Here is a 24,365-nt window from a genome sequence, read left to right on the forward strand (position 1 = left end):
AGTGATTGGGAAAGCTTTCTAAATCCTGAGGTACTTTTTGTGTGTGCGTGTGTGTGTGTGTGTGTAACCCTGTCAGTCTGAAGAAAAGTGACTGAACATTTCTATTTCTGAAAGAAAAAAAGGGAGGTGTATCGTATTCTCTGTGTAAGAGGAAGAGAATAAAATTTGAGAAATAACTTATAATCAAAGTAATGTGTGAGACCCAAAGACTGTTGATTGTACGCAGTGTTTGTAATCTAAACTATATTTTATCTTGAAGAAGTTTTCACCTATTTAAAAAAAGACATAAAGCAAGTTATTTTTCTTGAGTATATTTGGTCTTTTAAATCTGTGAATTGGATCACCTTTGCTTCTGACTGTATGCATCAGATTTTTGTGTAATCTACCCATCTTGTTTCAGTTCAACGTTTTAGGATTCTTGATCTTTTGGCTTTTATATTCTTAACTTGCACTGTCTGAAGGGGGACTCGGTCTTCAAATGATGGTAAGTACCCATGCTCAGAAAACTTGGATGATGTATGATCTGCAAAATTTTGAATATCTGATCCTTTGTTACTTAGAAATCACAAGGAACAGAGCACTGACTTAACCAAACATAAACACAATGAACAGAAAAAAAAAAAAGGCTGAACACAAACGAGAATATCATATTGTGGATCTATATGCCATACTGTTGGTATTCTGCTGCTTATAAACACATTTCAACTCTAAATTTTCAATTAGCTTCCAAATACTTTCTTAAACTTGCAGACAATGATGGTATTACAGATAGTGTAATATTTATATGATCTGGTCTCTGAGGTTTCTAATAAGATCTGAAATTTCTCCCTTTTTTAACTGTGTTTCTTGCAAGTACTCCTTTCGTGAGAATTCTGCAGAGAAACAGAAGAAAGTTCTTGGTTCTTTTTCTTAATTTATTTATACTATCTTAAAGAGTTATTATTTATTTTATTTTATTTTATTTTATTTTATTTTATTTTATTTTATTGGTATGTGGGGTATTATGTTTTTGCATTCCATGATTTATGACTTCTGAGATGGCATTGAGCAGGATTCAGTCTGTGACACAACTCACAGTGGTGTTAAAAAATTAAGTCAATAAAAATTCACTGATTTTTTGAATACTGTAGGTGGGTCTTCTTGTAGATTCAAAAAGTCCTTGTGATGTGAGTGTTTTAAAACTTAGCCTGGACTTTATTCCTTTTCCATACACCTTCTTTAAACTGTTTAGTCAGAGGAAGGGTAGCAGAATCTGATTCTGATGTAATGGCACAATTAAATAGAAAATAAAGCTACTTCATTTTCTATTTAAGATTTCATATTAATAAATAAGTTTCAATCTTTCTTGTTCTGGAAACAAGCTGGATCACTTGTTTTGTGTTTTTAATAAAGTCCTATCATTTCATTATACTTGCAGAGCTACAGAACAATATGCATTTTCAAGTGTAAGTATATTTATTAAAAAACAAAAAAACTAACAAACAAACTGCATTATTGTATGCTTTTAAATTATCCTATTGCCTTTTTTTTATAATATATTATTGTTACTTTTTAATACAATGTTTTTACTATTTGGTCTTCGAACTAAGAAGAGAAAACTTTTACTTGAAAATAGCTCACAAGTTACACATATTTTATTCTTGTGTTAGGTATAGTTACAAGTGTTCTCTTAATATATTTTTCAGGAGTCTTGCAAGCAGGAAGATGGAGAGGGAGTGAACAGGGATTTTTTATTATTATTTTTTTCAGACTGTAATATTTTAAAGTTTAGAAAATGCAAAATATTTTTCAGAATGTAAAGCTAAGTAAATTATGCATGGCATTCATCTAGATAGTTAAAGAAATCTGAAACCTTCTGCTAGAAAAATGAATATTTTAGCTTGCATTCAACTAATATGCCAACTTATGGTTACTTACGTTTTACTCCTGTTTGCTACAGGTGAAATGGGTGAATATCAGACAGCTCATTATAGAGACAAGAATGCTGCATTCCCAAAGTAGGATGACAGAACAAGTCATGGTACGTATTGTAATTTCAGTGCTACAATACATCTTCAAGCTGTCTGAGGTAAAATGCTTACTAAGCACTGCATTGGGGCTGTCAGATTGCTTCATGGGGTGGTAATTAAATTGAGGCAGTTCTACTGTTCATTTTGTGGAACTAAGGCAGAATTATGTGTATCCTAAAAAATATTCTACCATAGCCTGCTGGTTGTAGTAGAAGCATGGTATTTTTGCATATATATTCTATTCCACAGAAAGCATCCTATTTCTCACTGTTGTCACTCTGTAGGCTGTGGGGAGGAGGGGTGCTTTGTTACTGGACTAGGCTAAGTCTGATGGAAACTAGCCATCAAAAATGGCATCATGTTTAAGACTTGGGCTGGATTCCAGTTGTGGCTAAGAGTAATAAGGGATTGATGGTCATTGTGTCCAAAGGTGGCATTAAAGTTTCCTGTCTGATTTACAGTGCTCTCAGCCATGGCATAATTCAGAATAGCCAGGGGTCCACTCAAGTGTGGTTGGCCATGGCCTTAAAAATAAAGCTCAGGACATGTTAGGAAGCAATGTGGTAAAGGAAGAGGAAGCTTCTTCTGGTCACTCCTAGAGACTAGCTGCATCTTTAAAACAGATGGGAGTTACCATGGGGCAGACCAAGGACTCCAGCTGCTCAGCAGTCTGGCAGTATGTGCATAAGGAGAGAGGCTGAAAATCAGTGCTAGTCCAGAGTGACCCTATCTCTAAAACAGTGCTCTGGTTGGAGAGTCCTAGCAACTGTGTTGTCTTCTTCTCATCTGGAAATACCATTCTTCCTGAGACAGGAAGCATAGCACACAGTATTAGTGATGTAGGCACACAGAGAACATGGAGAAGCACGACTGAGTTCTTGTTTTCTTCTTTGCTTATTTCCTAGTGAATGTGGTCTTTCTGAAATTTGTAGTCTACCTAAAAACTTGCAGAGAGATAGGGAATGCAGTCTTTGCTAGTTCAATGTCAGAAGTAAATGTGACTACTCTAATTGCAAATTACATTCCAAAGATATTTTTAAAGATTGGAAAAGGTGATACCTATGTTTAAAAGAAACTTTCTTGTAGAATGTTTCCTATGATGCACAAATGAATTTATTTGTAATGGTTTTAAGGAGCAATGGTTTTAAGGAGCAATGGTTTTAAGCTAAAAGAGGGTAGATTTACATTAGATATTAGGATGAAATTCTTTACTCAGAGGTGGTGAGGCACTGGCACAGGTTGCCCAGAGAAGCTGTGGATGCCCCATCCCTGGAAGTGTTCAAGGCCAGGCTGGATGGGGTTTTGAGTGACTTGGTCTAGTGGAAGGTGTCTCTGCACATGGCAGGGGGGTTGGAACTGGGTGCTCTTTAAGGTCCATTCCAACCAAAACCATTCTGTGATTCTATGATTCTGTAATTCAACATCCTTTAGGAAATTGTTTGTTTTCAGTTTTCACTTTAGTTGATTCAGTCGGCCAGTGAGAACTGAAACTGGGGAAAAATTGCATAGACATGAAGAACAGCTCTTGAGTATACAATGTAAAAGGAGTGTGATTATATGTTCTGCAAAAGCCATATTTTGCACTCTATAACACTAGTTAGTTATAGAGAATTACTGAAAACCATTCTTGTTTTAGGATTTAGAACATAAGAAAGTTCTAAGGAAGAAAATTCTTAAAATAATGTGCTAAAATGCTTGTCTCTTCCTAAAAGAAAAAAGAAAATAAAAAAAAAGAAAAATTAAAACAAAACAAAACAAAACAAAACAAAGCAAACAAACATGGAAGTGCTTTAATCAAGATCCAATAAATAGCTACATTAACCAGAATACTGCTACATAGGAAAGAAGTTGCAAAGGATGACCTTACTCCATGGGCTCTCAGCTCATCATGGTCTGCCTGTATGACTATATGAGAGAGTGAGATGGGGGGAGAGAGATGGATTCCTATGGGGTAATTCAGAATAAGTATCTCAACTGACTTGGCTCTCACCTTGAAGCATAATTTGTCATCAAAGGATATTGTGACAGGAGACACTGCAACAGTTTCATTAACAAGATTTCTTATGCCATTCTCTGATTATGAAAAGGCTTTTTATTGTTGAACTCTGCGGTTTGCCTTTCTTTCTTTTAAAAAAATATATGCGTAAATCTGGTTCAAATATCTTGTACATCACAAATATTTCTTTTGGAAGATACAATTTTCATTATTAATTCATAATTTTCCTCTGATTATTGAATTTTGAAGGACATTATCTCCTTGACTATTTATCATTTTTTTCTGTTATGGTAAACCATGCTGTATGCATGTTCACATTCTTTGATTTTAATGTTACTTTTCCTGGTTCCTGGTTGTATTTTCTTCCTTCTGTTTGATCTATTATAATCAATTAGCATCAGTTTTCATTTACACTAATCTTTATCCTCATTTGATTTTTAAATAGTATATTATAACAGTATTAGTGACATTACACTGAAGTCCCTAGTCCTGCAAAGGTTCATTTGTGTTACACACTTGCACAATGTGAACAGTCCCATTGGAGTCCAGGAGTTACTAATGTCTTAATGGTTGCAGTTCATAGCACAAAGAACTAAGCAGTAAAAGCAATGCATTTGACTTTTTTTTTTTTTTTCCCACATTCTTCTACTCTCAGGAAAGCAGCTAGAGTAACAGGCGTTAATTAGCTTTCATCCAAACTGTGTATGAATTCTTAGTCTGTAGATTCATTGAGCCTATGTCAGCCTGAAGATTAAAGGCTTCTTAACTACACAGTGATACAGCAGGCTGAGCTAGCTGCAAAGGAACTGGTGTGGTTTGTTGTATAATCATTGATCTGTGGATCACTGGAACAGGCTAGGTTTCTGTGTCCAAACCAGAAAAATAGAAGTCTAACTCACTGTATCTGACCGTTATAGTGGATCACCATATATATTGTTGAAGTCCATAATGTAGCTGACTCCATTCCTGTGGTGGTGGAGACATATTATTCATTAAGAAGTTAGATGCATACGACCCAACAAGGTTAATGCTTAACCTTCTTTGCTTTTGGCAGCATGTTATAATGTCCTGGTTGCAGCTGGAATAGAGTTAATATTCTTCATAGAAGCTATTATGTTCCATGTTTAGAATTTAGGAGAAAAATAATGTTGATAATACACTGATGTTTTAGTTGTTGAAGAGAAATGCTTACACAGAGTCAAAGAAAATTAACTCAATCCTAGCTGAAAACAGGACATACAGTTTATTAATTAATTTGGATTTTTTTTTTTCCCTACCACTGTGGATTTCAGTCAGTGGATTTCAAGTGTCCTAAAGTCAAGGAAACAGCTAAGCATAATATACTCTGAAGTAACACTGAGATTCTTCTTCAAGTTTTATTATTAACACAACAAGGGAAATATTCTAATGCATTTATAAATAGAGAGCTTATATGCAGTGAACTTATTCTTTTCCACTTGAGGAATCCTAAACATAGCCAAGCAAATGGAAATTGACCTCTGATAATAATTTCAGCTTCTAAAATTGGGATAATCAAAACTTTCTTCAGCTGTAGCAAACTGACATCTTGGCTTTCCATCACCTAGTATCCAGGATGACAATCTTCAATTACCCTTTAAATTATCCATTCACTGTTACAGTTGACTTCTGTTAATTATTCCTTCTGGCAAACCTGTGATTTGCATCTGATTTAAAATTATTAATTTCAGTTTCTAACCAATCTGTATTTTATTATTTGTAGGAAGATGAGTTGCTGGAGAGTAACTCTGAAGAAAGGGATCTGGGGGTGCTGGTTGACAGCAGGCTCAACCTGAGTCAGCACTGTGCCCTGGCAACCAAGATGGCAGTGTTTTGGGATGCATTAAACATGGCAGAGCTAACAAGTCAAAAGAGGTGGTTTTCTCCCTATATTTAGCATTGGTGCAGCCTCACCTTGAATATTGTGTGCAGTTCTGGGCTACGCAATATAAAAATGATGTTAAGAGGTTCAAAACCATCAAGAAGAGGGCAATAAAGCTGATAAAAAGGCTGGAAGGCATGTCCTATGAGGAGAGGCTGAGGACCCTGGGTTTGTCTAGCCTGGAGAAAAGAATCCTAAGAGGTGACCTCATTGCTCACTACAATTCCCTGAGAAGTGGAGAGGGAGGTGCTGGTCTTTTCTCACTGGTAACCAGTGATAGGATGTGCAGGAATGGCACAAAGCTGTGCCAGGGAGGTTCAGACTGGACATTAGGAAAAACTTCTTTACCATGAGGAGGGTGGTCAAACACTGCAACAGGTTTCCTAGCAAGGTGGTTGATGCTCCATGCCTGTCAGAGGTCAAGAGGCATTTAGACAATGCACTCAGTAACATGCTTTAACTTCTGGTTAGTGTTCAGGCACTTGATATTTGTACGTCTTTTCATGCTGAACTATTCTATTCTATTCTATTCTATTCTATTCTATTCTATTCTATTCTATTCTATTCTATTCTATTCTATTCTATTCTAGATGGTGCACATATTACTGCAGTAATCTAGAAGATATTTAGCCATCTGGAGATCTCAAAATGCCCTCAGACTGTACAAAGGAAGTTTCCAAGCAGCCTCACTTTCTCACTTACTATGGAACACTACTAAATCAGAAGTTTAGTTAATAATATTTTACATTTAGTTTTAATACTTGTTCTCTCTATTTCTGCGAAATGTCTTATGAAGGATCACCTGAGTTGATGGGGGTGGGGGAAGGGAAGGGAAGAGACAGAAATATTCATTATATTTGTGCTCAGACTGTTGGAAAAAGGAAAGGCTGGTCAGATTCAGTGGGTACCACTTTTTGATAATTTCAGTCTTTCACAATAACTTTCAAAATATTGATGAATTTGGGTAATACTTCAAAGAACCAGTTCACAAATACCATCAATGAAAGTAACAGAGATGGGAGCTCAGTGGTTAAGCAGGCTCTGAAAAGTATTTTGAGGAGCAATATGAGATTAACTATGATGGGTGTCATGATAGCAGATCTTTTATTTATATCACAAACTTCACTGGACCTCATAAGACTGGAAGTCTATATCTTTTTATCTTTTTTAATCAAAGACGTAGCAAGAAATACTGGTGATGGTACTCAAAAGTTTTAGTACCCTCTCTGAGAAACTGCCAGTGTTACATTGGGTGATTCATTTAGCTCCCCAATACCCATTATGTCATTTGCCAAATGAGGATAAGCTAGAAAGTTTATTAGAAATATTGTAAGCACTGTTGCACTTTAAAATTTCTTTAAATGAAATCAGAGGTTGTTTCTTTCTAATGGGTACATTGCAGACAGAAATCAATTAGTGTGATAACATTGCTATTGTCCAAAATGGAATCTTATTGGAATGGTTTGATGTCTCATAATTGCATACTGTATGATTCTTTGACTCTTATCTCTCCCTCAGTCTGTGAATTTAAAACCATCAGGAAGATGTCACATTGGTATGAGTATTCTTCAGTGATAAGAACAGTAATTGTTGTAGGGAGACTTCTTAATCTTGGGTCACTCAAATCCCTTTTAAAGACAGCAGGTGCTCTCCAGAACAAGCATTAACAAGAAGAGATTATGAGGTAACCTGTTGTTCTTTATATCTCAGCATCTCATGACAAAGCTTACCATTGGCCAGTGTGTTCAGAAGCCCGTCAGTACAGGGGAAAAAAATCAAATGTGACTCAGGAAGGAACTTATGTTTTCAGTACTAAAGAAAGGATTCATTTTAAAGGCTGAATACTGAGAACTGTTGCAGGGAAATTTAGAAGATAATTATATGAGTGAATTATAAAGGCAAGAACAAAAAATATTACATCCTTAAAAAACCCAAGCTACGGATATTAATGAGGTATATAATCAGAAAGAAATTCTCCTTCCTTTGAAATTAAAATCCAAAACTACATTTTGCCAAGTTCGTGATGTGTTGCAACTTTCTCTTTTCATACTGTCCCTTGTCTTCTTCCCAACTGTGGTAAATATGGGGAAAGCAAAATATTTATTCTAGCACTGAGGACTTTTTCATACATATAGGGTTGTGCTGTGGGCTGCTTAGCATTTACAGGATGAACTGCTGAAGCTGAACATGCTCAGGGTCTAGCAGAGCTCTCTCAAGTACTATCATTGTGGAACAAAATTGTTATTTTCAGCTCTCCGTCCTTAATGAATTTTTGGATTCAAATACCAAGTAAATTTTGTTAAAATAAGATTTTATCTAATCTCGTTTCCATCAAGATCATAACACAAAATTATTTGAGTGAAGAACATCTATGGCAGTCTTTGTGAGGTCAAGAATTAAGAACACTATAAATCACTGCTTTCAGATGATAAAGCTCACTTTCAAAAGCAATTCAAGAAAAGATTTTTTAAAGGTATTTAAATTCAGAGGTGTACCTAGCACTTTCTAAGAGCAAAATAATCTCAATGAGTGTTAGGGGCTTAACCTTTCTTCACTCTACTTTGAAAAAAAATCACCTAGGCGACTATCGCTGTCTTTCAATTCCTAAATACTTAAAAAAAATCTGGCCTTTGATAACCCAAATCCCCTTGACTTCCAGTAAGGCTTTTTGTCCTAAATTCTAGATCCTCATAGGTGTTTTGGGGTCTAATTCTCTTAAATTAAAATATGAGTTAAATGCCCAAGTACTTTTGAAAATCTGAACCTTAGTGCTCAAGCCACTTCTGAAACTGTATTAGACTACTAATCCCCTCAGGAACTTGTGAAATACTTTTCCACAATTTCTGAGAAACCGTTCTAGAGAAATTTGCTTTGTTAACCACTTGCTTTGTCCCAAAGTTTGTATATCAAGCTTGTGTAATGTTTATTATGGAGAATGTTTTAAACTTTTTTTTATCAAAGAGGTTGTCAAATCTTGAAATGAAAAATTGTAAATATAACAAAAGAATATATTTATGCTTTCAGTAGGCAAATGTGTTTTTTTAATGGAATTTAAATAAATGGATTTTTTATGATGAAAAAAGCAACAGTAAAAGCAGTGATTATGTTTTTCATAGTTCATTTGCCTCCTTTGCCCTGCAGATCTTGTACAGAAGGAAAATGAAATCCCTGGTGAAGCCTACAGTGTCATCGACTCTGAAGAAGGACTCAGAGACCCATTGGTGTTTAATGACCCTTATTGGCCTGCACGAACGAAACTGGTATGATCTACTAAAAGAGACATATGGTCCTTTAGAAATATTAATAAATACTATTTTCTTCAAGGGTACACATTGTAGTCATGCATTTCTAAACACTGTCTATTTTCAGATGACTGCTTTTAGAACTATAGTCCAGATTTGGTGGGAAACAGCATTCATTTTCATTAGTATTTGACCAACAGCAGTGGCATTTTACCTATGCTGCAATCATGCAGTTTTAAAGTTCTTATTATTCAGAAACATGATATCAATCTAAATGAAACACAAAAGGTGAGAGAGGTAAACAATAAAATGAAGACCAACAAGAGTTATTTACAGGGCATAGGTACATTTTATAATATATTTATGTGGTGATACCCCATAGTTATAGGTAAGTGTTGAAATATTATAATGTCTCTGTATTGATTGCATCATTAAAGTAAAATATAGAATTTAAGAACATTAATTACAGTTGGAGATGAGGTAGTGGCAACTGAAAGAGATAAGAGTAACAACGACCTGGATGATGGAACTGAGTGCACCCTCAGCAAGTTTGCTGATGACACAAAACTGGGAGGAGTGGCTGATACCCCAGAGGGCTGTGCTGCCATTCAGAGGGACCTCAACAGGCTGGAGAGATGGGCCAAGAGGAACTTCGTGAAGTTCAGCAAAGGCAAGTGCAGGGTCCTGCACCTAGGGAGGAATAACCCCAAGCATCAGTACAGGCTGGGGACTGACCTGCTGGAGAGCAGCTCTGCAGAGAGGGACCTGGGAGTGCTGGTGGGCAGCAGACTGACCACGAGTCAGCAATGTGCCCCAGTGGTCAAGAAAGCCAACGGTATCCTGGGGTGCATTGTGTATCCTGCAAGAGTGCTGCCAGCAGGTCAGGGGAGGTGGTCCTGCCCCTCTACTCAGCCCTGATGAGACCACACCTGGAGTGCTGTGTCCAGTTCTGGGCTCCCCAGTACAAGAGAGACATAGAACTACTGGAGCAAGTCCAGAGGAGGGCTACGAAGATGATTAGAGGACTGCAGCACCTGTCATATGAGGACAGGCTGAGAGAGCTGGGCCTGTTTAGTCTGGAAAAGAGAAGACTGAGGGGAGACCTCATCAATGTATATACATATCTCTAGATATAAATATCCAATATCTAAATGTCGAGAGGATGGAGCTGGTCTCTTTTTGGTTGTGCCAAGCAACAGGACGAGAGGCAATGGGCACAAACTGAAGCACAGGAAATTCCGGCAGAATTTGAGGGGGCATTTCTTTGCTGTGAGGGTGACAGAGCACTGGAACAGGTTGCTCATAGAGACTGTGGAGTCTCCTTCTCTGCAGATATTCAAAACCCGTCTGGATGCCATCCTGCAAAGGGAATGCTGGAAAGGGAAAGAGAAAGGGAAAGGGAAAGGGAAAGGGAAAGGGAAAGGGAAAGGGAAAGGGAAAGGGAAAGGGAAAGGGAAAGGGAAAGGGAAAGGGAAAGGGAAAGAGGAGAGGAGAGGAGAGGAGAGGAGAGGAGAGGAGAGGAGAGGAGAGGAGAGGAGAGGAGAGGAGAGGAGAGGAGAGGAGAGGAGAGGAGAGGAGAGGAGAGGAGAGGAGAGGAGAGGAGAGGAGAGGAGAGGAGAGGAGAGGAGAGGAGAGGAGAGGAGAGGAGAGGAGAGGAGAGGAGAGGAGAGGAGAGGAGAGGAGAGGAGAGGAGAGGAGAGGAGAGGAGAGGAGAGGGGAGATGGGAAAAGCAAGAAGGGTAGAGGAGGAGAGATAAAATGAAAATGCAACATCTAATCACAAAAAAAAAAAAGAAAAACATTTCACAATAAAGAAGAGTAGTAAAGATTCAATTAGAAGAATTTAGGAAACAAACAGGAAAAGAACAGATTCCAGTTGTAACATAAAATAAAATATATAGGGCCAGAAACTATTGTATGAGCAAGCTTTAGTTAAGATGGTGTTAAAATGCTGAATATGCCTAAGCCACTCAGTGGATAGTCCCAGTGTAAATGAGATCAGATGGGTAACATTGTGCTTTGTGCTCCTCTCTCGATTGTGTGTCCCCAGAAAAAAAGCATATTCATGGCACTCTTCTGCAGTCTTTCACTGGTTCTAGACACTGTACAAGTATAAAACAGAGGTGACAAATTTATCTTTTCAAAAGCATTTGTAAAAACAATATGACTGTTTCTGCTAGCTTATCATTTCTTCCTACTTTATGATACTTATGAGAGATGGAATTGAATCTGGACATTTTCTGAAAAGTTTCATGAGAAGCTTTATGACAATTTAGGTGAATCAAGATTCTTCCTAAAAATCAATTCAGCAGCTGGAAGTAATGTACTTGTCATATGGGAAAAATAATGTGAAAGAAAAATTAGATGTATATATAAGAAATTAAACTGCGAGGAGATATCAAAAAGCAAAGTGATGAATGCTCAGAAATGTTTGTTGCAAGATTATACAGTCGTCAGAGATACAAATGTTCAAAATATTTTTTGTCTAATTACATCCCAGTGATTTAGAAAGACTGCAATCCATGTAGACTGGTACATTCCACATAACACTGTGTCATACTCTTAATGTTGATGATTAGAGTCCTTTAACAGACGTACATGATCTGTGTCAGATTTTGCAACACCATGGTAGGAGGAATGGAAAAGGTGCTTCTGCCTCTCCTCACTGTGAATGCACGAGGGAAAAAAATCAAAGTCTAACAGGGAATGTCAGAAGTTCAGACTTCTCTGTGATGGGGCTGATGAAATGCAAGTGTGCTGTAAAAGAGCCGAGTCACATATTCTTCCTGGTGAAGCAACAGAAAAGCAAAAGGAATTGTGATTTTCCGAGTACCAATAAGAACTCTTTACCCTATCCAGCTAACGTAAACAGCTTTAGGATGGATTTGTATTCACTTTGGAGTTTCTTTGCACTACTAGAGAGTTTAAACTTGTCATTCCCCGTCAGAATTAATTCTCTGGTCTGCTCCTCTAGTATTACAATTGCCTTCTCTTGAACAATTAGAGACATGCTTCAAAACCCATCAGGTATGGGAACCAAATTTGAGTGTTACATGTTGAAAGTATTCAGGAGACATCAATTAACCACCTTGTCTCTCTTCTGAATTGTTATCCTTCAAATGTTAGTGCTGACAACCATAACAAAACACACTATTTTGAGAGGATCATGGCAGCTTTGAGTATGCTTCCATGTGAAGACTGGGGGAAGTGCAGAAGCATCTCCATTTAGAAAATCTACCATTGGTTTATTTTACTCTTTCTGTTGTATTAGTTATGAGGTGACTAAACAAATATGGAGAAACAGTATGTAAAACAAATTCAATTAAGGGTTATCCAAATAATGTAAATATATTTAATACTGCAATCTGTGGATTGCAAGCAACTCAAATTTGAATTAGAGACCTATTTTTCATTGTGTATGCCCTACATGAGCTTAAAAAAAATGCCAGGAAAATGGATGGCATAATGATTTTGGTAGCTTGGCAGACTTACAGACTTGGTTCATTTCTCTCTGTGTTGACTTTGTCCTTTACAGTCCACAGATGGATAAATGTATTAACATGTAGTTTACCACACAGGTCAGGGGATCTTTCTCATTTGCCCTTGAAAACAAATGTTCTGTCTGCTCTGCATGGATAATTCATAAGATTTAGTGGCTCTTCTCTGCATGTTTGGCATTCAGAAATGTTGCTTCCCCAAATGTGTAACTGTCTTCTGCACATGTTAGGCAGTGCACTACTGCTGAAAGCTGGTTACACATTTAAGGGGTTAGATTTGTGTCACACAGAGATTTTTGGTTCTTTAGTACAAAGTCACATTATATTATGTTCCTAATGATGAAAATCTCCCAGTTTCATGAATATCAGAACATAGTGTTTGAATGTTCTTTAGACACAATCAAATTGTGTTCGTTGAAGACAACTGTTTGATGGCTTTTAGACAAAAATAATAGCCAATGGACAAGAAATACTCTTCCTTATTTTCCACTAGTCAGTGAAATAATTTAATGTATATGCATACATGTGTTTGAATACAAACACATAAGTAAGGAAAGAAGCATAAATGACAGAAAATAAAGGGCAAAGATAATAACACCCTTGAGTTTCTCACTGTTAGTAATTTATGTTAGCTGAATAACTGCACAATGATATCTAGTATGCAAGAGTGTTTCAGTGTATACAGGACAGAAAGAAAGTAAAATGAGAGACTAGAAGAGAAAAGCCAGTTATCTAGGTGAGGCAACTAGAAGATGTGACACCTCTTGTAGATATTGTAATTTATTTTTTTTTCTTGGTAAACTTTGCAGACTATTTAACTTCCATGGAGCTGCAGAACTCATGCTATCTACAAGGCTAGCAGAACAAAAAACTGACCCTGCTTCAAAGAGCTTGTGGTAGAGTAAAATAAACCGTTGAATATTTTCAGGATACAGCCCCTCCACACCAGGATGCAGTGAGACAGTATTGATCTGCTGGGTAAGCAGCAATCACATTTCATCAGTAGTTTAGTCATTATTGAGTCTCTAGTCATCATAGTAAAATAAAGATTTGATATGTGACTGTATCTGGGCATATACTCACAAAAATGAAACAACTTGTTCACCTCTGCTTTGCAAAACTGTCTTTTCTGTCTGGACAGAGAAGATTTGTGAAGGTATGAAAATAGGAACAATTATTATGCTTTTTTCAGAATGAATGAAATATAAAGACATTTTAAGGACAATTCATGTTCCTGAAACCATAGCTACACAAAGATTTTAACTGGCACAAGACATCACTGCCATAGAGTTAGGTGTTTTCCATAACCTCCTACTACAATTTATTTTTCTCCTGTCCCTTGTGCAGCTACCAACAGGGATGCTGCTAAATGGTGAACCTCAACAACTGATCCAAATTAAAAATAATATGATAAGGATAAAAAATAAGGTTTTGGCTCCTTAAGTTCTCCTACCAATTCATTTCATGACTACAAACATGTTTATGACACCTAAGGAGAAGAGGTAGGTGACTCAAAAATGAGAACTAACACCTCTTAGGAGCAGCACTAACTTCTTCTAACTGAAAATGTCCATGAGACTGTGAAAGAAGAAAAACTGTCTCCAGAAACAAGAACAGTGATAAAAGTGTATTACATCCTATCAAGTCTGAGTTTATTGAATATTTGTCATCTCCATGAAGTTTTTTGGCACAATAGCACCAGTAGTTGATTAGATATTTTTAAGAGATCCTCAATAATTTAATGCTTTTTGTTATATTGTGTTTGCACCGATTAAAAGATATACTGAATGCTGTACATAATTACGTTCATAAGAGAAGAGTATTAGGACAGCTGCTGAAATTCAATCTCTTTTATGAGCAGCTAACATTTTTTTATTTGATAGCAAAGTTAAGAAAGGTGTGTTTGACTGGAATATGTGAGTCCTGGCATGTAACTGTGTCCTTGTGCTGGCGGTTAAAGTGACATATTATTCTGCGGGGATTTGGAAAACATCCTGCATCCTCTAGGCCCAGGGGCTACTAAAGAGCATCATTGCCAGTGACCATGGGCAGCATGAACTTTTGTTCCTACTGCTGAAGAAGAACCTGTATCTTTCTAGTCCAGGTGCTGAAGCTGCTTCAACAAGCAGCTGGTGTATATACTCTGCAGTTCAAGCACTTGTTTTAGTCCTGTGTGCCTTGGAGTTAAACGTCCCTGTTACGCTCATCCCCCAAAGGTATGCTCACTGAGGGAAAAAGTGAGAAGGCCTTCCTGCCTTTTTCTGGTGAATCAAGGTCAACCATTTCCTGCAGCTGAGTCCACAGGGCAGGTACATCATCGTTGTTGGTGCACTGTCAGTGTACAGGTATCAGAGCTTGACAAAATACACCCCAAACACAGCCGGATTGCAGGGCTGCAGAGGTCTTCTGATCTGCATGTGAGGGTACATTTTATTTTGTCCTTTCATGCTTGAAGAATAAAGCATACAGATTCTTCTTGAGCAGTACAGCTGGGATAGATTTGTCTGTTGTTTTCCACCATGCCCTTTCCAAAGTATGAATCAAGCCCAAATGCACAGCACTTTTGGCAAATGATTTCTTCTACTCTTGCCTTTCTCTTCCCCCTCCCCTCCCAGCTGACACACAGTGACTATAGGGGGCAATACAACCTCATTGTACAGCCTGTGTACATTGCCTGCTTACCACATTAATAGGCAGAAACTTTCAAGACTCAAATTTTACTTCTTGCTTCTGAATAATTTGTATCATGACAAAGATAAACTATATTGCTACTTGATCTCTAGAAAATGGAAGTTTTAACTTCAAAACAGCTTTTACTAGTTAGATTTTTTTTATTTGAAAACGAACGTAATAAATAGTGATTTTATTTCCTACCACTAATTCAAATTAAAATCTAAAATAAAGAAAAGACACAAGAAGGAAAAAATAATTTTTAAATTCATTTGACATTGATCACTAAGCAGAACTGCTCCAAGTCTGTATGTATCTCATATTCATGTAATTCAATCTTTATGCCTGTCAATATTTCTGATGCAGTTTAATTTCTTCGGATCGGTTTCTTCCTGACATAATGCATGCTTCTACAAGTTACTCCAGTTCAGAATGCTTAAATGATACTCCTATATTTTCATGATTTTGTGAAGAAAATGTTTATAAATTAAAAATACAGAAAAGGAAATTGCCATAACAATAAAATCATCTCTAAATTAATTTAGTTGTATTTTTCTTATATTAATTGAAGTGCACTTTACAGTAAACAAGTGAAGAATGATAACAATGATAATTTCCATATCTTCTTCAACATTATATATTTGTGTACCTGACTTTTCCTTCTTCAATATTTCTGCTCTTAGTAAAGGAAAAGTTAGAAGATTCAGAGCTGAACTTCTGTTAACCTGAGCAGAAAAGTTGTTGTTACAGACTATTTTCTATTATTTAATTTTGTTTCATTACAATTTTTGACAGTTACTGTTTACCAGAATTTCCCTGAAGCAAAAATGTTTTAATGCTCAACACACGCATTAAAATATGTTCTATTGTAATATGTTAAATTCAACAGAAATATAATTTTACCAGAAATCTGTGTTTAACAGTGCAGCATGTAGAGCCTCCAAACACAGATGAAACTGGAACTTTTATTTGAAGGGAAAACAAAGCCAGCAGTAATCTACCTTAGTACTTAGAGTTAGAGCTATGCGATATTTTTTGTAATGAAATTCAAACGCAGGTGAAACTAATGCAATGTGGATTTTTGTTGTGGAAACATGGCATAGTTTGAAATATATGCTTTCATACCTGTTGGCTTTATAGGACTCACAATCAAAATCAGAATTTCCAGATGAAGTTCCTTTTTAATTTTCTCAAACATTCAAATTCCAGAGGAAAGTCCACTGACTTCACTGAATGCTGAAAATTCTGTTTCTAATCCTCTATTGTGAACACTTCAGGTTTACTCAATAGCTTGCTGACCTTTGCTTAGCCATGTACACATTTCACTGGGAATTTTCAATGCTTTTTTCACTAAAAATCGTGTTCGACAATATTTCCTGATCATTAACGCCTGTGTACCTAAAGCATAGATGAAGCACATCTTCTACAAGCCCAGAATACAAAAACTATACCTTTTCATATAAGCACACTTTCTTTCTATTTGGTTTTTGTCAGATTCATGTGAAAGACACTTTTAATAACTCCTGGTGTTAGATACTGCTGGTGAGTCTGACTGGTTATTAACGTATGGTGGTAGGATTTGATCCTCCCTTTCCACTTTTTCTCCAAGAACAGTGCTTAAAGTGAGGCTAGCAAATAATCTTTTGAGGTTGATGGGCCATGCTTATCCACTAAAATAAAAACCAAAAGCCCCAAAAGCTGCAGAGTAGATTTTATAACTTTGAGGAAATAAATGAACAGTTTCTGAGCTGAGGACTTGGGCAAAAAAATTGAAAAGAAAAAAAAATCAAATTAAAACCATGGTTAACTATTCACCACAGGAAAAGAGTTCAAAGAGTTGAATAGACTTTCACCTTGTTCTTTCTCATAGATGACAGCTGAAATATTTGCCATGCTCAAAATATAAATGGAAGAGCTGCACTACCAAAAATTGTAGTCTTTTACGTGGGAAGTACTGAGTAATTTGATCAACTCATGTAAAAATGGAAAATCATTAAAAGTAGGTAGCATTCATCAGAATGAAGTATGAAATCGAGGAGACACTTGCAAGGGGATATGATATAGAACAGTGGTATTTGGAAAATTTCTAATATGGTGTCTGTTTTTAAGACAGGACCAAAAAGAGTTCTTGCGAATTAAGACCAGTGAACCTCACCTTGCTTCTGGGGAAACAGATTGAGAGTCTAATTAAGGATAGAATAGTTCAGCAAATGGATAAGTATAACCTAATAGGGTCAAAGCTGCACAACATCAGTAAAGGGAAGGCATGCTCCTCTAACCTGCTGAAGTGCTTTGAAAAAGTTAATAAAATAGTAGATAAAGGTGACCCAGTGAACATAATTTATTTGGATTTTCAAAAAACTCCCTATAAGGTCTTTCATAAAAGACTATTAAGGGAAAAATATAACTATGAGGTAAGGGGCAAAATCTCACAGTGGATTAAAAATTGAATAAATGATGGCGAAAAACTTGCACTGAAAGTCTTCACCTAAGAGTGTAAAGAGGTTAATAATAGGAGGCTCTAAAGGTTCTGATTGGAGCCTATGTTAATATAATTTTTAATGATTTGGACATTGCGTCTGCTAAAATGGACATTAAATATTGGCTAGCCAAAGTGAGAGGACAGTGAAAGTAGGGGAGATTGGTTAGACTGACAACATGTACATTTTACCTTGGAACAGTGTAAATTCTGGTATTCATTTTGTGGGTTATTTTGGCTTCAGCATCATATCACATGCCAGGTTCTTTCAGTTAGAATTATTTTACTGCTCTCTGAGCAAGTCTCCAATAGGTACCTCTGCAGCACCTGTGTGAAGTATTTCCCCCCTCTAGGTGTAAGAGTAGACAGACATGAGAATGAGGAATTCCCATCTGCCGTCACTGCACCTTTTCTGCAGGCAAACCAGGATGCATGGCTAGAAAAAGAGCTGTTTATTACAGTAAATCTTCCTTCATAAACAGTTACAGGGTACTCCTATGCCTATTGGGTCTTGCTGGAGCATCTGTGTTTTCTGAGGTGCTGTTAACTTTATTATGGCACTGAGGAAATTACTGGCACTAGTCTACCATCATCTGCAGCCCAGAAAGTTGTAACTCACTGCCTTTTTTCTTCTCTGGAAGCTCTCACCTGCTAATTCCCAGAATTACTCCCAGAACTCTCAGTCCCATCTCTTTGTGAATTGTCTGTGGGAACTACATTCAATTTTGCATCTCTTTAAGGTATGGACATCTCTGCTGATTGGAGCCCAATGTTAAAGAGGATCAGGAACCTTTGCCTGATCAGGTTCATCGTTCATCCAGAAATGACTAAGCTATTAGGTTGTGTGTGTGTTTTTTTTTTCTTCTTCTTCTTTTTTTTAAATTTATTTTTATTTCTTATTTTGCCCTTACTGTCCTTTCTGAAGTGCATTGAATTTTAACTCTGTAGGAATGTTTAAAACATTTTCCACTGAAGGACTAAGTAGCATTTGTTGAGACCATGACCTTATATGAAGCATATTATATTTATTTTACCTAAGATACTCAGTTCCTGCTATTCTGCAGGTGTCATACCCATTCTGTTGAAACATTCAGTTTTTTTAAATGCTAAAAATGTGAGTGCTAACAACTGATGTCTCCCTTCACAACTCATACGGGTCTGTCTAGCTTTAGTATAAGCACAGTGAAGAGAAACTTTTGTGTTGCTTTCAGTAATTCTTTGTAAAAAGAATCTGTTTTACCATTTATACTGAGGCAAAAATGCAATCTCTATAAGATGCAACATTTTGAAATACGAGTAAACACAGTAGGAAAAAAGATGATTTCTTGGCAAAAGAAATGTGTGCAAATAAAAACACTAAAAATAGCATTTATCTTGATCAATAACTCATGCTTTCATTTTTTTGTGGAAAATATTAATAGAGTTCTTTAAATAAAAAAAGACCTTTTTTTTTTTTTTTTTCCTCTTTTGTTGTTGCAGCCCTGTTTGTATTTACATCCAGTCATTTATTGCCCATTAAAGAAGTAATGCTATGTTAATGTAAGGGAAAAAATCAATGCTACTCAGATCAGTAGCTGTGGGGAAACAGTGCAGCAGCTGGTTTGCAAACAGCAAGCCCACATAGATCAATGAAATTACAAGCTAAATCTGCTGATGCTCACAAACTGCTCCAGCATTGTGATGTCTAACCTTTCTCAAGTTCAAGATCTCTGGCAAACCAGCAATAGCTAAATGGAAATAAAAAAAAATAAAAAAAAAGCAAGCAAGCAAGAAACAAAGAAAGAACATAACAGTCTAGTGGAAAATTTTAGCATGATATGTAATATTCCACTTTTGAAGTTATCAGTATAACTGCACATTTGTAACAGATATAAAAGCCACTGTAATCTCCCAGTGAGCAAAGCCGCAATCTACACACTCTGGAGATTTTCTGCCTTAAGAATGTTCAAATCTGTCACATATTACCTTGAAATGTAACACTGGAGGGCTAGAGAGTACTTCAGTAATATGGTTGTTAATATGAATTCCAGAAAATAATTTATCAATGAACAACATTCTGTGATGTGCAGTGTCTTTTATTTTCTGGCATGGTTGTAGCCTTTAAAATGGTTTGAAATTTGTTAACTTGTAAATTAAACATATAAAATATTTGACTTGTTGAATGCAATATTCTTTTACATATTTGCCATTCCTTTGCTATTTTATGGTAATGGAAGGGACCTCTCTTACCCCAAGAAAAACAAAACTGGGATTTATCAGTATCATATGAACAACATGCCTTATAACTGATTATTTTCAGGGCAGTCCTTGCCCTATTTGTCCCAGTTTTTAAATACAGCAGAACTTTTCAGGCGTTAATCAACAAGAAGATACGGAGAACCTGCCTCTGAAGATTGCTATAGAATGGAATACATTTTAAAAAGTAGAATAGAATCCTTACAAAGGAAGAAAAAAAAAGGCATCTTGAATATCCTTCAAATATTGACATATGTATTGGGGGAGGGGGGAATATGTACTCTGCAAATATATAATTCTTATTGTCTACTAATTTCCAATTGCTTTATGTATAGTAATTGAATGTCACATTTCTATTTTGTTCTACTATTTTGCAGGTTGTAAATTGAAAACATTGAGAGGCTGAAAGGGCATAGCAGAACAGAAAATGGAAGCCATTCCTTATTAGCTGTCTTCTGTTGTTGAACTCTTGCAATATGTTACAAACTATTAACGTTGAAGAATATTCAAGATTATTTCTTATAATGTCAATTGTTTCTTCTGGAAGGACCATTTTGGAATTTGACATAAGAGTTACTTTTCTTCTCCATCTTCCTCGGGTACCTAATAATGAAAAAATGAAGGGAAATTTCCATTTTGCAGTGTTTTTTTTTTTTTTTTCTCTTTTCCTTATAGCTCTTCCCAGATACAACTTGTTTCCTTCCATTGCTGATTTTTATGTCAATTTGTTTCTTTGCAGTGCTACTTAGCAGCGCTGATAGCAGGACATTTCATGCTTTATGTGGAGGAAAGACTGGTTGTGTCATAGCTGTGATAATTACTAACAAGGTGAAAGTTCTCTGTATACAATAACGCTGTTGGTGTGTGAATACTGATGGAAGTCTCTCCTTCTACTGAACTTATTGGCTAGGAATGAAACAGAAGTCCAGCAGAGCTTACGAGCTGATGTTCCCAAGTTTGATCCAAGATCAACGATGGCTGTGGGGAAACACCAAGATTTTCTCACACCTTCTTAGGTCAATGACATAGGTTTGCTCACATTCAGGATAGCATTTCTAACAACTGTGTCTTCAGGTTCTTTGTCTTCAGTGTAAGGTATTTTTCTTTTTTTGGACTTTATTGAGAAATTGCTTGTGAAAATATTGAAACTGTTGAGACACAACTGAGCTAAAGAGAAGAGGCCTATTGATACCAGCATGACCAGGATTTCACCAAAGGTCTTTTCTGAAGCAAAATATGAATTTGCGATGAAGACTTTTGTGTTCATCAAATGTAGATGAACAACTTTCTACAATGAAAACTGTTCCCATGAAGCAACTGAGATGACGAAAGTACAAGAAGAAAAGAAATGAACCTGTTCTGTGCCTAGTTCTAGTTTGCTTTGTCCACCACACAAGCAATACTAGTGGTTGTTTTATTTCTCTCATTGTTTTCATTGCATTTCTCGCATGTTTGGTAATCAAAGTATACACCTTGTGCATCATAAAGAAGTGTATTATTGCAGTGGAGAAACAAAAGAGATGATTGTGGAGGTGCAATTGCATTGTTCAGACCTTTTTATTGTAACAAAAACATCGCTGTGTCTAGAGATCTCCAGCAATTCTTGACTGCAATAAGTGCCTACTTTTGAGGAAGAGAAAGCTGATGAGCTGCAGGCTTCCCTGCTGCTAAATTCATCTAACAACACACTCCTGATGTTTTCTGCTTTAAAGACCAATAGGAACTTTATAGATTGGTTGGTTGCTCTTCTTTTCAGTCTAGCTCAGATCCTGAAACTTTTCTGTTGATCTGTAAAGCAAGATGCAGTTATGTTACTAAATAGCATCAGATTTGAGCATTACTCAACTACACTGTCATGCTAGCTATGGTAATATACATAATTTTATACAGATTTGTAACCATAATTTTCCTAAATCACCCTGAATGTAAAGGACCTACAGCTTCTATAGTTTGGTCTTATGCTGTCATCTACATTATACGGTGATTATATTTGTCTCTATAAAGATAAAAAACAAACTCCTGAAATAAGGCATCCTGAAATATCTCAGAGCTTTAAATTTGGGCTCAGACCAAATCTGAACTTTGAGGCTTTGGTTTTTCTCTTGGTCATTGTTTCTGATGGTGACTTAAATGGGAAGAGAGAAATTTAGATCTGTCTCAAGTTTTTTTTAAAAAAAGAAAGACCTGCTCCTTTGACAAACAGATATATGTTTGGACATTTTTTTTTTTTTCTTCCAGCCTCTGTTATCATCATCAGCGTATATGTGCTAAATTGGAACTAGATGAATAAGTGCTCTGGCAAAAGCTATACTTTTATTATATGAGAACATTGACAGAAAGTACAAGCAGATACTATGAAAAATGCAGTTTTGATGAGACAGCTAGGCCTCTAACCTCGAACAGAATATACGGTGGATGCTCATTTGGAAAGAACAAAGTGTTTCACATTCACCCACTGATTGTATGGAAAAAGTAGTTATTGAGAAATAAATACATAAAATTCATATAACCTCGATGGAATTATATGTGGAGGTATTAAATATGTTGTCATGGTTTTGGCTGGGATAAAGTTAATTTTCTTCCCAGGGGCTCCCACAATGCTTTATTTTGGGTTTTCATGAAAATAGTGATGATGACGTACTGATGTTTTAATTGTTGCAGAGCAGTGCTTGCACAAAGCCAAGGCCTTTCCTGCTCCTGGTGCTGCCCTGCCAGCAAGGAGGCTGGGTATGAGCTAAGAGCTGGGAGAGGACACAGCCAGGACAGCTTGGCCAGGCTGGCCAAAGGGATATTCCATACCATGTGGTGTCATGCTGAGCAGTAACAGCTGGGAGGAAAGAAGGAGGAAGTGTGGGGCATTCAGAATGACGGCATTCGTCTTCCCAAGGAACCATTACATGTGATGAGCCCTGCTCTCATGGAAGTGTCTAAACACCTGCCTGCCAATGGGAAGTGGTAAATAAATTCCTTGTTCTGCTTTGCTTGTGCATGCAGTTTTTGCTTTACCTAGTTAACTGTCTTTATCTCAACACATGAGTTCTCGCCCTTTTATCTTTCTGATTCTCTCCCCCATCCCACCTGGGGAGAGTGATTGAGCGGCTGTGTGGGGCTGAGCTGCCTGTCAGGGCTAAACCACAGCATATGTTTGCATAAGAACTACAAGATTTTATTTTAATCGAATACCAGTTGTACTAGTCTTAAATGACTTAAATGCACACAGAATACCATCACTAAAGAAGTAAGCAAAGCTGCACTGGCTTTTAAAGCCTAACTATATATATATGTGTGTATATATATATATTTTTTTTTTTCCTGAACACTGCAGAACATGTTTCTGCTCTTGATGTATGCAAAACCTATGCTAATGCTTCTTGGCTGTTTTGCCATCTTCGTCACATACTCTAATGGTTTTCCATTACATTGTGACTAGCACTGGCAGAAACATCTCACAATCTTCCATGCAAGTGTCAGCAGGTTGGGGAGGGGAGGAGAGAGGATGGTCTTGTGCTTGGTGTGCAACTGGGCCACTGAGATAACTTCTCCAACTGCTCTCATTTAAAAAATTCTTCTGGAGTTTGGTATTGGCATTATATGCCATGATGGAGCCTATTTCCACTAAAGTGTGCCTCTTTTCTCTTTGCTCCACTGCTGGCAAAGAGCACTCAGCAGTACTTTTCTGTTATTTTCACAAGAGTAATCTTAGGGTCTGTAATGGCTGATTTTGCAGACACCTTTCTTTCCTGAATGTGCATTTCCACTTACATAGAGCTGGGTTTCCATTCTGCTTCTTTGTCAATATTCTGTATTTAAAGTCATTGGTTTCAGCTTTGCTGGTGGCTCAGCAGTCTTGATCCCATGGTGAATGTGAAAAACATTACAGAAAGGGACAGCAGCATCATTCCCATCATCAGCAAAGTTTTGTTCTGAAGCAAGGCTAATTTGCACTGAGAGAAATTCAGACATAGATAAACAGAAGGATATAAAATCATTACCTTACACACTACTGGAAACAACTAAAAAATGGTGTAAGAGATGTGATGAGTTAAATATGTGCTGTAGATTTATGGCATTAGGGCTTGTTTCTCTGTCTCTGTGCACAGCCTGTCTCCCTGAAACTGGAAATTAATGTGTTGGATGGGCTGTCTTTGACATTCATTTTCATCATTCTGATGTTTAGTACTCCAAACCAACTTTCTGATAATGAAGTTCATGCTAGAAGGACATAGTGGACTTTTATACATTAGACAGTCTAATTTGTGTGCAGGACTAGTACTGCTTACCTTATGTTTATTGTAGCAGCACTGCCAGATCTGAAATGGTTAGTGGTCTTGTCAGCAT

At 36.8% G+C, this 24,365-nt stretch overlaps 1 long non-coding RNA gene across 1 annotated transcript; it reads left to right on the forward strand.

Annotated features, from left to right (window-relative positions):
* The first annotated feature begins 9,079 nt into the window (after positions 1 to 9,079).
* LOC310896440 lies at positions 9,080 to 23,322 on the forward strand. Its single transcript, XR_014581490.1, has 3 exons — positions 9,080 to 9,165; positions 13,453 to 13,621; positions 20,405 to 23,322. It is a non-coding gene; the product is annotated as an uncharacterized lncRNA (long non-coding RNA).
* The last annotated feature ends 1,043 nt before the right edge of the window (positions 23,323 to 24,365 follow it).

This window comes from Anser anser, assembly GCF_964211835.1.
Source record: "Anser anser genome assembly, chromosome: 3".
Lineage (NCBI taxonomy): Eukaryota > Metazoa > Chordata > Aves > Anseriformes > Anatidae > Anser > Anser anser.